The sequence below is a fragment of the Xenopus laevis genome, chromosome 4S, assembly GCF_017654675.1.
Source record: "Xenopus laevis strain J_2021 chromosome 4S, Xenopus_laevis_v10.1, whole genome shotgun sequence".
NCBI lineage: Eukaryota > Metazoa > Chordata > Amphibia > Anura > Pipidae > Xenopus > Xenopus laevis.
Genome location: NC_054378.1, coordinates 110,952,405 through 110,967,645, shown reverse-complemented (window position 1 = coordinate 110,967,645; position 15,241 = coordinate 110,952,405). Strand labels below are relative to the sequence as shown.

The window sequence follows — 15,241 nt, the reverse complement described above, 5'->3', positions numbered from 1 at the left end:
CCGCACATAGAAAACATTTGTCTAAATTGCCTTATCAGTCTCATTCTATGCATGTGCATCTCCTGCATGTAGTACATGTATAGTCTACAAAAACATAACAGAGAGAGCCTGTGCAAGACTAGCAGTCTAGGACTTCCCTGCAAATTAGTTTCTTAAAAATAAAAGCTTCCAAATCTCAGACCCAGGGGTCTGTAAGGCTACACATTTAGGGACAGATTTATGAAGGGTCAAATTTCGAATTTAAAAAACTTTGAAATTCGAATTAAAAAAGACCAACCGAAATCTATTAAAAAAAATCGAAGTTTTTTTTGCTGGTGAATAATCCGTATTCGTTCAAATTTGAATCGTAGTAATATCGCATTCGGATCGTATGATTCAAAGTTTTTTTTAAAAAAGAATTTGATTTTTCAAAGTCCACCAATTGACTCCAAATAGGTTCTAGGAGGTCCCCCATAGGCTAAAACAGCAATTCGGCAGGTTTTAAGCGCCGAATGGTTTGGTTGAATTATTAAAGAGACAGTACATGATAAATTTCGATATTCACATTTTCGAATTTTTTTCAAATTCAAATCAAATTTGGACTATTCCCTAGTTGAAGTACACAAAAGTTAGCTTGAAATTCGATTTTTTTAAATTAGAAATTTTCACTTGGAGCTTTGAAAAATCTGCCCCTTATTGTTATTGCTCATTTTCATTTCTCATCTGTCTAGTAAAGTCCTCTCCTATTCATATTCCTGTCTTTTATTCAAATCAATGCATGGTTGCTAGAGTAATTTGGGACCCTAGCTACCAGATTGTTTATAATGCAAGTTGAAGATCTGCTGAATTAAAAAGCTAAAAAACTCAAAAACTTTCAATAATAAAAAACGAGAACCAATTGCAAATTGTCTCAGAATATCGCTCTCTACATCATACTAACAGTTAATGCAAAGGTGAACAACCCCTATAACAACATTTACTGAAATCTATAAAATGGACATTGTCCTCCCTAAGTTGCACAAAGGTTACACAGCATTTACACAGTAAAAAACAAAACCATACAGATAATTTTATTATAATTATTAATTTATATATAAAAAATATTGCACTATGAACACAGTGGCTTGGAATCTGGTAATAAATATTGCAAGGAAACCTCTTTGTGCTCAGTGTGGCCCATACAGGACAAAGGGGTTTTACCCAGAATCCTTGCGGTGGGATGCCTGAAAATGAAGTGCCTGTGTGTAAGGGATGTTATTTGGGAAAACCATTTTACATTTAACTATATATACCACTCTGGAATATCTCCTTCTAAAGCAGAGAATCATTTTGTGGACTGTTAACTCCGAGCTGCACTACTAACGACCCATTGAAAATGAATGTGTTTGAATTCTCATAGCACTACTGAAACACACTAAGTTCGCTCAATCATTAGTGATAGAACTTTTGTCAATTCATAAACATTTTCCTATTGTCGGAAAAAGTGTTTTTGAACTGGGAACATAGAAGTAACTGCTGGGAACGCTCCTGGATTCACAGTTTGGTCGTTACTTACTGAGTATTATATACAAACAATGTACACCCTGTTGTAAAATATGAAGATATTACATGTTGAGATGCACCTGTTGTAGAGGTATAAGTCACCTCACAGTTCCATTACCTGTATAAATGCACTTGGTAATTTTTCTTTTTACTTTCATGAAACTCCTCTATGAGTTCTTCCCTGAGGCCCGAACATAATCTGTAGATTCTACCAAATGCGAGAGGGGCTGCTGTTTGATGCCATAGTCTGTGGGGGCTGTTTTGGCCTCTGTGTTGTTGAAAGACCAAAGACTAATTTGATTCTAAGGGGCAAGTTTACTAACAGCGAAAATTCGCCAGGCGTAAATTCACTAGGACAATGCTAATTTACTAAAATGCAAAGTTGCGTCCAGGGCGCCGAACACTGGCAAAGTTTCGCTAGCGTTAGTTCGGCAATCAAAGCGAAAATGCGATAGTGTTGGCTAATTTGCATATGGCGAGAAATTATTAGGTTTAATGGACGTATATGTTGCAGCAAATTCATTACATTACACAAGTCCAGGGAACCTTAATAAAGACAATAGAGTTGTTATAATGACCTACACATGAGCCCACTGTATAGTTGATGTTCCATATGTTAGAAAATGTATGGGGGAACCCGGTTAGCAAAAAAAATTTTTAAGGACTTTTGCAGGGTATCACTCTGAAAAAAGGAAAAGACGCCAGCATTTTTGGAAATTAAAACATTTTTACCATTGCACTTTGCCTGGTCTGAGCTGGCGAAGGCAAGTCTGGCGAAAGAGGTAACGTTCAGTAAAATCCGCATCTTAGTGCATTTGCGGAGTAACATCCATTCGTCTAGAGCAAAAATTCGCTTGCCGATAGAGTTCGAATGATCATGCGAAGTGCCTGAATGACATAATGCTTTCAATTCCAAAGTCGCCAAAGTTTCCTCGTAAGGCAACTTCAGGCGACTTCGGAAAACGAAGCGCTCCGAGTGCCATCCCACCAACGATTTACATTCTAGCCAGCGGGAAGGCAGTTCGTGGAGATTAGTCGCCCCGAAGGAGAGGAGATTTGTCGCCGGACGACTAATCACCCCGAATCTGAGCTTGTGGGGCGTACATTAATCCCTATACATAAAAGAATGCCCACGTTTAATTTGTAAAGAACGTCTTATAACAGACAAGTGCACATCAGCTTCTCCGCACACTGACGAGTGGAGTCCCTGGGGTACATCATTCACATCATCATTCACCTTCACAAGTATTATAAGTGCACAGGGGTCTGGGAGTGACAAAGTGCAGCAAATTCTCTTTTGAGATTTGTGACAGGGGGAATAAAAGCCGGAAATCCAATGCTACATCTTTGGTTTTCTATTATAATTTAGTGATGACTGATCAGATAAAAATGGAAAATATACCATTTTAAGAGCTGTTTAAAAATGATGTTACTGGTCCTTTAAGGCTGAGATAAACCTAATCTTCTAATTGGTGCTTTTGTTTGTTTACTTAAGTTTACCAGACTGCATAAATGTCACTTAAGAGCCTTAATCAGTGATTGTATTTATTGGCTACTGTCACTATTAACTGAAATGCTGCTCCACTTCTGCACAGTTGCCATACTCCTCTGCTTATCCCTTTAACCGTGCTGCCCTCCTCAGACTCTGGGTGACTTTACTGTAATGACCTTCACTGATCAGTCTTTGGCAGACATTGTTATAACATTCTGCCCTAATCAGACCCTGGCATTGCTGTACAAGCCTGAGCTAATTGAATCCTCTGTAGTTTTCCCTGTAAACAAAGTGCAGAATTTCTCCCTGTTCAAACTTCGCTGAGCTTTGTGTATAAACCTACCTCTCCCAGATCCTTGCAGATGCAGGCGTATCATGCTGTCTGGGTTCATCATTATAGTGAATGAAAATAAACATGCCCTTTAAAGTGGACCTGTCAACCAGACACAAAAAGCCGTATAATAAAAGTGCTTTTCAAATTAAACATGAAATACAATTCTATTTTTTATTACAGTGTTCATAGCTGTTTATTAAAGTGTTCATAGCTGCTCATTTAAAAATCTCAGCTGTCAATCAAATATTGTCTGCCCCTCCTCTATGCCTTAGGCAGACAATTACTTTCACTTTCCATTCAGCACTTCCTAGATGTCACTGCTCTCCCCACATTCCCCCGTTCTCTTCACCATTTAATTGTGTAACCAGGGCATGGGGATGGACATCAGGTCCCCCATTCTGGTGCACAAACAAGATTCTGAGATGATACAAGGCTTGTCTTAATAACAGTGTCCACAAAATGGCTCCCAGGTCATCTTCATCATCCAACCTTAGTGTCTGTGTATCTTTACATTTATGTTAAAGGCCTCAACAGTAACTCAGAGCACAGGGTGTAAATACTTTTTGCTGCCTTACTGAAGAGAAGTTTGCTGTCTGCCACCCCTCAGTTCATATAGACATATTGCCCTTTGTATCTCTCATGGAGCATAGTTCTCCAGCAAAAAAATAATATGCATTTTATGAAGACTATCTCTTGGTAAGAGTTTATTTAATGTTTGAATGCTTTTCTAGTAGACTTAAGTTATGAAGAGCCAAATTATGAAAAGATCTGTTATACGGAAAACCCAAGGTCCCAAGCATTCTGGATAACAGGTCCAATACCTGTACCAATCATTTATCATTTCATCGCATTCCCCACTGTTGAGGATACCACCAGAGGGCATTTCCCACCAATTGTCAGTTTTAGAGGAACTTCTGGGTTCTATAAGTGAGACGGCCTCCTTATCGGAAATCCCATCTTCAAGGTAAAATTCCACTAGAGGTAGTACTTTGCAATATGGAAAAGAGGCACAAAACCATTATCCATTACCCATTCGGATTTGCACCAAAGTTGCTGCTGCTTGCTGCATTGATTCAGATTTTTGGGGGTGTTTCTAGCCAGGGTTCGGTTAGGGGGTTATATCAATCCTAGCACATTTTGCAGAATTCAGATGGTTCTTAAATCTTCACCTAAATGGTTCCTTAAAGGACAAGGAAAACCAGGCACTGCTCCACCCTGCAGAATACTACCTTGGCACATTGAGATTTTTAATGAAGAGGAGTGCTGGCCAAGGGGGGACAGGGGCTTTCCTTGCCCTTTAAAATTCCGAGATTTTAAAGCTCTCATCAACTCAGATCAACAATTCTTTATTTACAAATGGTGCAATTTTAAAAATGTTCTCGACTTTGAATATAAATAATGGAGTTTGGATTCAATGCAGTATTTGGGTTATTAATTTGCAGAGGATTCCATATTCATCCCAATTGAAATATGAATGTATTGGATCATCCCTACTGATTATATATGAATGTATTGGACTCATCCTTAGTGATTATATATGAAAGCTGTCAGTCTGACAAACTAAGGATCTAAAACTGTTTTTATCTCCCAAAACAAGTTCCAATCAAAGACTTCCTTGGGGACACAGCACATCTGCAGAATACTCTGTTTCATTTATCTCTGCAAAAAATAGCAGCATTTAAGTGCTCCCTAATGACCCATCATTTAATTAAGCCGGCAATATCGTCCCCTAAGACAACCTTATCCATTTTCTCTATCTACACTTTGTTTTTATTTTCCATGTTCCTGTAGCGCATGCAGATTGTTAGACTGCTATTAGCATATCAGGGTGTTAATATAATTCTACGGTGCAAAAGAATATGTCTAAAGATACACAACTTCAGTTCTTGCACATTCAGCCCAATAGAATTCAGAGAGCATCTTGGGGCTGAAAGGTGAAAGTCTTTCAGCCCCAAGATGCTCTAATAAGTGTTTTAAGGCTGAACGTCCATTCCCTAGTAAATGATTACAATGCAGAAGTTGAGTTGCTTGGATTAAAGCAGTGTGAGACAAAGTGAGAGGAAGAGCTGGATAATGAGCCCCACATGGAGCAAGATGGGAGCAAGATTGGCTGCTCAGCATGTCATCAAGTCAATTTGTCCTATAAAATTAAGACAATTTATATGAAAAACCATGGGAATCAGACAATTTAATGTTAGCTTCTGGATGGCTGAAACTTGGGGAAAGCAAATCAAACCAAGGGCTGCAGATGCATCATGCAATCTAATGTTGTCTATAGAGAGCAAAATTGGGGTTTACTCAGCTATGAGACCGCAGGTAGGGATGCATCGAATTCATAAACAAAAGATTTGGCCAAACTGAATCTGAACCCTAATTTACACACATAGGGGCACATTTACTTTGAATATCGAGGGTAAATTAACACTCGATATTCAACTGTCGAAGTTAAATCCTTCGACTTCAAATATCGAAGTCGAAGGATTTAGCGATATTCGACGAAGGAATAATCATCCAATCCAACGATCGAAGGAACAATGAAATCCTTCGAATCGAACAATTCGAAGGATTTTAATCCATCGATCGAACGATTTTCCTTCGATCACATTGGGCTAGAAAGCCTATGGGGACCTTCCCCATAGGCTAACATTGAGGTTCGGTAGGTTTTAGGTGGCGAAGTAGGGGGTCAAAGTTTTTTTCAAAGAGACAGTACTTCGACTATCGAATGGTCGAATGATTTTTAGTCTAATCGTTCGATTCGAAGTCGAAGTCGTAGTCGAAGGTCGAAGTAGCCAAATCGATGGTCGAAGTAGCCAAAAAAATACTTTAAAATTCGAAGTATTTTTTATTCTATTCCTTCACTCGAGCAAAGTAAATGTGCCCCATACACTCGTTTATTGGCGGTACCTAAATGGTATCTCCAGGGTCCCCAGCATCAAAACCACAAAATGTTCAGGTTATTTCACAAAACCCAGCGCAGATCAAGATATCTTTGGGACCTCTCCCATTGACTTATATGCAACCTGGGCAGGTCTGAGATGCCGGATTTTCGGATTCAGACTTTTTCCATCATCGGGGTATAATAAATCCCAACAAAAAAAAATTTTTCACTAAAAATTCAGACTCCATACTAAAAAAACATGAATTTTGTTTTTTTTTTGGCATTCGGACTTCAATAAATAACCCCCTTAAAGTTAAATAAGGCTTTGCCAGTTCCAGGAACACTGCTGCCATGAAGTGAGTAGAGAATTTTGCCTCAGGCAAAGGCAGCAGCACTCAGCAAGTTACCAGGGGCAGCAAAATGTTATAAGACAGGGATAGCAGTGCAGCACCCATGGACAGTTTATTTCGGCCAATTTCTTAACTTGCAAGGTGCTGAGATTCAGATGACAATTGACCAAACTGTGGGATCTGGTGCATTCAGGTAATGAAGTCACATGCCAGTGTTTATTGAACATTTACTAGGACTGCTGCTGTTGCCCACAGAGCTGAATGTAAAGCAACTTTACTCTTTTACTCTTCCTTGTACAGTGCCAGCAGGCTGCTTTCCCGTCCCAATGTGACTATATGGTTCTATGGGACCAAATTGTATGAATTTCTTACCTACTTCTCTATGAAACAGAACACTGATAAACAAATATCCCTTTAAACCGTTAAATGAGCCCATTAAAGTCACACCTAATACCCTAACTACTTGCTGGATAAACACCAAGTAAGCGGCTGAAGTGCAAGCTCATCGGTCTCCTAGCAACACTCAGATCCCAGTGCTGCTGAGTGAGATCATAAGGGATGAGCAAGGAGGCATTTAGAAGAAGAAAACCCACCCTTATTACCTGCAAAATAAATATATACTCTCTCTCTCTCTCTCTCTATATATGTATATATATATATATATATATATATCATACTTTAACCCTTAATAAAATTAATAAAAATACCTGTAAATAAAAACTGACATTGTTACTGCTTCCAGCATTGCACATCCAGTACGTGATATTTTGCACCGTGTCATGCTTTCATTTTAAAGAAATAAATGCTTTGTAACTGGTTCATGCTAAAAAAAATCTTAAGACATTCAAACCCCTTAACGTACTTTGTATAACTGCTTGCTTGTAAGTTCTATGGGCAAGGGACTTCCTTCCTACAGCACATGGTACTTAATCTCTGTATATTCGGACGTTATGTATTTATGTGTACTTTGCTATAATGTGCTGTGCATCCTAGTAGTGCTTTATAAATGAAGTTATACATACAATAATGACATGGAACACTCACAGTCAACCTTTATTCTGCTTGCCAGGGCCAACCTATGCCACAATGGCAGGAAACACATCAGGCTTTTCTTGTAAAACCGTTGTTCGAATAAATACATTTTTCTACTTTTTTACTTGGCCCATACGTTGGGTCGAGTGCAAGCCTTGTTCTATTTATTTATTTATATGGTGTGCTGGGGTCACTGGCCCGACAACCAAACAGCATCAGCCTGAAAATACCCAGAATAAGAATTCTAATAATTAAAAACAATGTAAGATTAATTCAAACGTTGCTTAGAATAAACCAGCAGCATACAAAAAGAGGGGTATTGGCCAGTCAGAAAGGGCTGCCAAAATTAAAGTTAGAAATATAATATTTATTATAGATTCATTAAAAAAAAGGAACAGTATCTCCGTTGGCCCTACATTTTTCATGGCCCCCAGAGCACTTAATCATGGGCTTAGAATAAACACATCTGTAACATTTTAAAAGGCAATGTTTTGCTGCAATGGTTGTCTGTATGGGCATTCAATATTTACATGGGATTTCTGATTTTTCTTTTGTGCACAAAAAAATGGGTATAAACGTATTCAGTATGATCCTCTAAACAATTTACATTCATTTTCTGATTGAATTGGTTTCTGAGATTTTTACAGTTATATACAGCTAGGCAGTCTTCAGATCAACAGCTTTTTCCGAAGGCCCAGGGTGTCAGCGACCCGCACTGTCAATGCGCACTTGGGTTGCTGACTCCCAGTTGAGCCAATAGCCTGATAAATATGCTAATATCTCAGAAACTGATAAAACCAGAAGAAAATGGAATGTACACTGAAAAATTGTTTAGAGAAGCTCCCACTCATGAATATATTTGTTTGGTTTTGATACCCTTTAAAAAATGTTGTCAGTGTCAGATTTGTTACCAATGAGATAATATCAAAGAGGTTGCAGAAAGCTATAGATAATAAACTGCCATCTGATACATTGTCCCTTAGGGAAACTGTACTTGCACAAATGTGGTGCCGATTGCCTCTGCAATGCTATAAATGAGTTGTGCTGTTTTTTATGTGAACATTTATAAGGAGGTTTGAAGTATTCGACAAAGGGAGTAACAGAAGAGGAGCCAAAGTCTTAGGGGTAAAGTATCAAATGGCACAAATTTGCTCCAGGTCTAGTAAACCCACACCGCCCAATCAGATTTGTACTTTTTCTAAAGCCAGTAAAAGCAACATGCCGATTGGTTGCTACGGGTCAGTAGCACTGAAGTCAACTTTGCATGTTATTGCATTTCCTCTTTATTGTCAGTTCAGAGGAAACAGTTAAACGGTGCAATTTAACAGTCTTGAACCTACAATGTAAAAATCCCAAAAGCCTTTAACCAATTCATGATATGTCATTTTTGTACACTTTAGAGATTGTTCTTTGAGAATCTTGTACACCTCATTTCTCCATACAAACCTGGAGTTCCATTTATGCCGGATTGAAATTGGTACGTTATTAAGGGTTAACTCCAAATTGAGCTTAAACCGGTGAACCTGCTTTACTCATACTTTTTAAAGGGGTTGTTCACCTTCCAAACTGTTCAGTTGTTTTTAGTTCACCAGAAAGAAAAAATTTTAAGGTAGCGAAAAACCAAAAAACAGTAATTTCTTGTGCAAATTAACTTTTTACTCCACTTTAATGGCAAAGGTGTTTTAGGGCTCTTACACACAGGCATTTTGTATGTGTCTGAAGCAGGTTTGAGCTCACATTAAAGGGATTCTGTCATGATATTTATGATGTATTTACTGTATTTCTAAATTGCACTGTTTACACTGCACATTATTCACAATATAATGTAATTCCTGAGCCAGCAAGTGTATTTTTTTTAGTTGTAATATTAGTGTGTAGGTGCCATCTCAGGTCATTTTGCCTGGTCATGTGCTTTCAGAAAGAGCCAGAACTTTAGGATGGAACTGCTTTCTGGCAGGCTGTTGTTTCTCCTACTTAATGTAACTGAATGTGTCGCAGTGGGACCTGGATTTTACTATTGAGTGCTGTTCTTATATCTACCAGGCAGCTGTTTCCTTGTGTTAGGGAGCTGCTATCTGGTTACCTTCCCATTGTTCTGTTGTTAGGCTGCTTTGGGGAAAGGGAGGGGTTGATATCACTCCAACTTGCAGTACAGCAGTAAAGAGTGACTGAAGTTTATCAGAGCACAAATCACATGACTGGGGGCAGCTGGGAAACTGACAATATGTCAAGCCCCATGTCAGATTTCAAAATGAAATATAAAAAAATCGGTTTGCTCTTTTGAGAAACGGATTTCAGTGCAGAATTCTGCTGGAGAAGCACTATTAACTCATGTGTTTTGAAACAGTATCCCTTTAATGTATCAGTTGTATTAATATTATACTCTGCCTGTTTGTACGGCTGCGCATCCAGAGAATGCCTTTGCATTTCATAAATTTTTTTAAATGCTACACACTGTGCTTTTTGCATTTAAAAGATAATAGAACTATAAAAAAATACACATAAGAATGCCCTCAATGCCACACTTATAAACATAATTAAAAAGGCGTACCATTGTGCGATCAAACTATGTGGGGTATATTCAGCTTGTGGCCCTTCAGATATTACTGACTGCAACTGCCAGCAATCTGTAAAAGTGTTCAGCTGTAGGCAGAATCTGGAAGCTGTAGTTCAACAACAGACTGGGGCACTAACATTAAGGTGTGCACTTTTAAAATCTAGCCCCGTTTTTTTTCTAAACTATCCTAACCAGGCCTGGACTGAGATTCAAAATAGGAGCTGGCATTTCAGGTACACAGAGGCCCAAACAGGCCACACAGCAGCCCAAACAGCCTCCCACCAGGCCAATATACAGTGACTGTCTATGGCAAAGTACAGCAGCCCCTTTGGCATTTGCCAGAACCCACAGATTGCCAGTCCGGGCCTGACCTTAACCCACTGCCCCTACTCTCAAGCATTTGTGCATTTACTCAGCTGTGGATAGAGGAGACACTGTTTCAGCAGTATTCTCACACCCAGCCAGAGGTAACCCTCTTGTGTATAGATTAGCAGGAGATTATCTTGTTACTCTGTAATCACTGCTGTGACAGTGCAATATTACTTTCTGCTTGCAGCAGCCCTAAATTCTCCTTGACATGGTGAGTGTGATCCTCTTGTGTGCAGGAGAACTGGGGAGTGCAGAGCAGGCTGACAGGTATAAGTGGGACAGCTCTGCACACGTCACTTCATTAATAAAATGATGACTGATATGAATAAGCAAGGGGCCCACAGGAAAGTGCATTAAAATCACCATTTACCCCTGTGGAATCAATAAGGAGCATAAGCCCCGCTTGCAATACGATTCTCTTGTTATTACCATGGGAAATTAACATTGTCAAAACATATTGTCACACTCGGCGTAAGCTCCTTTCCGCAATTCATAATCTCTCCCATAGGAAGCATTACTTAAAGGCACATTCATCTTAAGAAAATGATTTTCTTTCTTTGCAGCTGGCCCTGACAATTCAATGTGTCAGACTGGAGGCAAAGCGAAAGGACAGAATAGGAAAAGGAATTATTACTACAGTCTGCAACAGGGATTTGAGCTGTGCAAGATTTTTATAGACTTCAGTTGTGCCAATATCATTAGGCTAAGGGCACACATAGAAAACAGCAGCCAAAATGCAACTGACCACCTGTCACTATTCTAATGGAAAGTTCTCTGTCTTTCCCAGGTGGAGCTCCATGCAAATAGGCTACCTTGCAGCATGTCCACCAATGTACAGGTATAGGACCTTTTATCCAGAATGCTCGGGACCTGGGGTTTTCTGGATAATGTACCTTTCTGTAATTTGGATCTTCATACCTAAATTCTACTAGAAAACCATTTATATATTAAAGGGATTCTGTCGTGATTTTTATGATGTAGTTTTTATTTCTAAATGACACTGTTTACACTGCAAATAATTCACTCTACAATATAAAGTTTAATTCCTGAACCAGCAAGTGTATTTTTTTTAGATGTAATATATTTGTGTCGGCGCCATGTCAGGTCATTTTGCCTGGTCATGTGCTTTCAGAAAGAGCCAGTACTGTAGGATGGAACTGCTTTCTGACAGGCTGTTGTTTCTACTCAATGTAACTGAATGTGTCACAGTGGGACCTGGATTTTGCCATTGAGTGCTGTTCTTAGATCTACCAGGGAGCTGTTATCTTGTGTTAGGGAGCTGCTATCTGGTTACCTTCCCATTGTTCTGATGGGCTGCTTTGGGGAAAGGGAGGAGGGTGATATCACTCCAACTTGCAGTACAGCAGTAAAGAGTGATCGAAGTTTATCAGAGCACAAGTCACATGACTGGGGCAGCTGGGAAACTGACAATATGTCTAGCCCCATGTCAGATTTCAAAATTAAATATAAAAAAATCTGTTTACTCTTCTGAGAAACCAATTTCAGTACAGAAGTTTGCTGGAGCAGCACTATTAACTGATGCGTTTTGAAAAAATTTTTTTACCATGACAGTATCCCTTTAAATAAACCCAATAGACTGGCTTTGCTTCCATTAAGGATTAATTATATCTTAGTTTGGATCAAGTACAAGCTACTGTTTTATAACTACAGAGAAAAAGGAAATCATATTTAAAAAATTTGGATTATTTGGATAAAATTGAGTCTATGGGAGACAGCCATTCTGTAGTCTAGATAACGGATCCCATGGTTGTACTTGATTTGCCCTTTTGCCGAGCCCATCCATCTAGGCTTGATCCACTTACCGTAAGAGGATGCAGAGAAGACAAAGCGCTGCCTGCAGTTGATGCACACATTGCCCTGGTTGTTGAGGAAGGGGTTGTTAGTTGAACATCTGTAGCACATGGGAACCAGAAAAAAAGGGGGGAAATTTCTTTCAATAAGGATTAATTATATCTTAGTTTGGATCAAGTACATTATTATTATTACAGAGATAAAGGAAATGATTTTTAAAAATTTGGATTATTTCATTATAATGGAATCTATGGGGGCCATTCCAAAATGTGGAGCTTTCTGGATAATGGGTTTCTGGATAATGGGTTTCTGGTTAATGGATCCAATACCTGTACTGTGTTTCATTGTCCCACCATTTCCCCCCAAAATGACACGGCTGATCAATCAGACTGTACCATGTTATAATATGGGAGATATACTCGGCAGTACATTGTGATGAAGAACAACACATGCCTCATGCACCAGTGGGGATGCAACAGGCACATTAGCTTCAAGTGCATTTGTGAATGGCATTTTTAGCAGCATGATTTGCCCCACATTGTAGCCCATAGCCCTGTGACTGGCACCGTGTCCACACACTGGGTTTCAAGAAACAATCTGCCTATGTATTTTTGTAGTGTGGGAAGAAACCCAAGTAACCAAAGGAAACCCACCAATAGAAAGCCACAGATAACTTGTACTCCTACTTAATATCACTCAGGGACAGAATGGTCCAATTTAAAATGATCCATCAAATTTAGATTACGCTCCTGTGGCTCAAAGCTATGGGTAGATTAGACGGATCCAAATGTGTGAAATGTGGTAGGGGAGAAGCCAGATTCCTCCATTTGATTTGGGATTGCCCTAGAGTAGCAGCGTATTGGACGGAAGTCATCCACTACACTAATATATTCCTATCCTTCCCTGGAATCAAGTCCCCTGAAACCTGCATATTAGGCATTATAGATGAGGTAATGCCCCTACAAAAATCCAGAACACTTTTAAGGTCTACCGTATTTTATTCTACACAAAAAAGTTAGTAATAATGAAATGGATGAGCCCCAACCCGCCAACACTTCAGCACATTAGGGGCACATTTACAAAGGGTCGAAGTGAATTCGAAATTAATTTTAGAATTCAAAAGTAATTTTTGGGTACTTTGACCTTCGAATAAGCCCAATTCGACTTCGATTCGAATTGAAAATACTTCGAATATTCAGCTATTCGAAAATCGAAGTCTTTTTAAAAAAACTTTGACTTCGACACTTCGCCACCTTAAACCTGCCGAATTGCTATGTTAGCTTATGAGGACCTCCTAGTTTTTAGAAGTCAAAGTTTTTTTTTTGAAAATCGAACGATTTTAATTCGATCTAAACTGCTAAATTTAATTTAAAAAAAAAACTTAGACTATCTAATTATTTCAATTCGATGGTCGAATTTACAAGTTTTAGCACTTCGAAATTCAACCCTTAGTAAATGTGCCCCTTAGGGGCAGATTTATCAAGGGTCGAATTTTGTAGTGGAAAATACTTCGAAATTCGACCATCGAATAGAACCCTCCAACATTCAAATTTGAAGTTGGAGGATTTTATTCATCGTACGATCGCATTCCGATCGTAGTATGATCATACTCCGATCGTACTTCGAATTGTACAATTCATACGATTTTATCGTACGATCGGTACAATTTTCCTTCGATACCCAAAAACTTAGAAATATGCTCTGGCAGGTCCCCATAGGATAACATAGCACTTCGGCAGGTTTAAGTTGGCGAAGTATTGAAGTCGAAGTTTTTTGAAGAGACAGTACTTCGACTATCGAATGGTCGAATATTTGAACGATTTTTACTTTGAATCGAAGTAAATTCGAAGTCGTAGTATTCGATGGTCGAAGTATCCAAAAAATTACTTCGAAATTCGAACCTTTTGTACTTCGAAAATTCACTCGAACTTTAGTAAATCTGCCCCTAGCTAATCTGTATTGTAATTATATTTTATATTTATGTGAATTGTATTTCTAATAATGCACCTATTGTAACTTTTTACATCAATGACCCCTTGTTTGTCGATACCAATTTGTTGTTTTGCTGTACAATGCATTGCCATCAAGGAGCGCTATACAAATAAAAATATACATACATACATACACTATGCTTTGAATCTGTCACTGTACATACGGAATAATTGTAAACATTGGTCATGTAAGTGTCAAGCCTGTTTGTTTACTCTTATTTTTGTTTTCTTTGTTTTGAAAACGCAAAATAAAAATCTTTAAAAAAAAAAAAAGTTGTGGCTAATTTATTGCTAATAAACTGCCTTGGTAGCTTTCCTTCTCTTTTAAAGGAATTGTTCAGTGTGACAATAAAAATAGGCTGTGCAAAATAAAAAATGTTTCTAATATAGTTAGTTAGGCAAAAATGTAATGTATAAAGGCTGGAGTGACTGGATGTGTAACATAATAACCAGAACACTACTTCCTGCATTTCAGCTCTCTTGGTTTACACTGACTGGTTACCAGTAACCAATCAGAGACTTGAGGGGGAGCCACATGGGTCAAAGCTGTTGCTTTTGAATCTGAGCTGAATGCTGAGGATCAATTACAAACTCACTGAACAGTTATGTCCCATGTGGCCCCCTTCAAGTCGCTGACTAACTCAGAGTTAGGGAGCTGAAAAGCAGGAAGTAGTGTTCTGGCTATTATGTTAGACATCCAGTCACTCCAGCCTTTATACATTACATTTTTGCATAACTAACTATATAAGAAACATTTTTTATTTTGCACAGCCTATCTATTCACAAAGGTTTTATTTTCACACTGAACTGTTCCTTTAAGTGTAAACTAAATCCAACCTCACATTCATACATACACAACAAGTGTATTTTAGTGTGTTTTATACAACATGCAGCTTACGCTTTTA

At 38.6% G+C, this 15,241-nt stretch overlaps 1 pseudogene; it reads right to left on the bottom strand.

Moving 5' to 3' along the window:
* Window positions 1–2,676: 2,676 nt before the first annotated feature.
* Window positions 2,677–15,241, bottom strand: part of LOC108715038 — a 38,442-nt pseudogene continuing 25,877 nt past the window's right edge.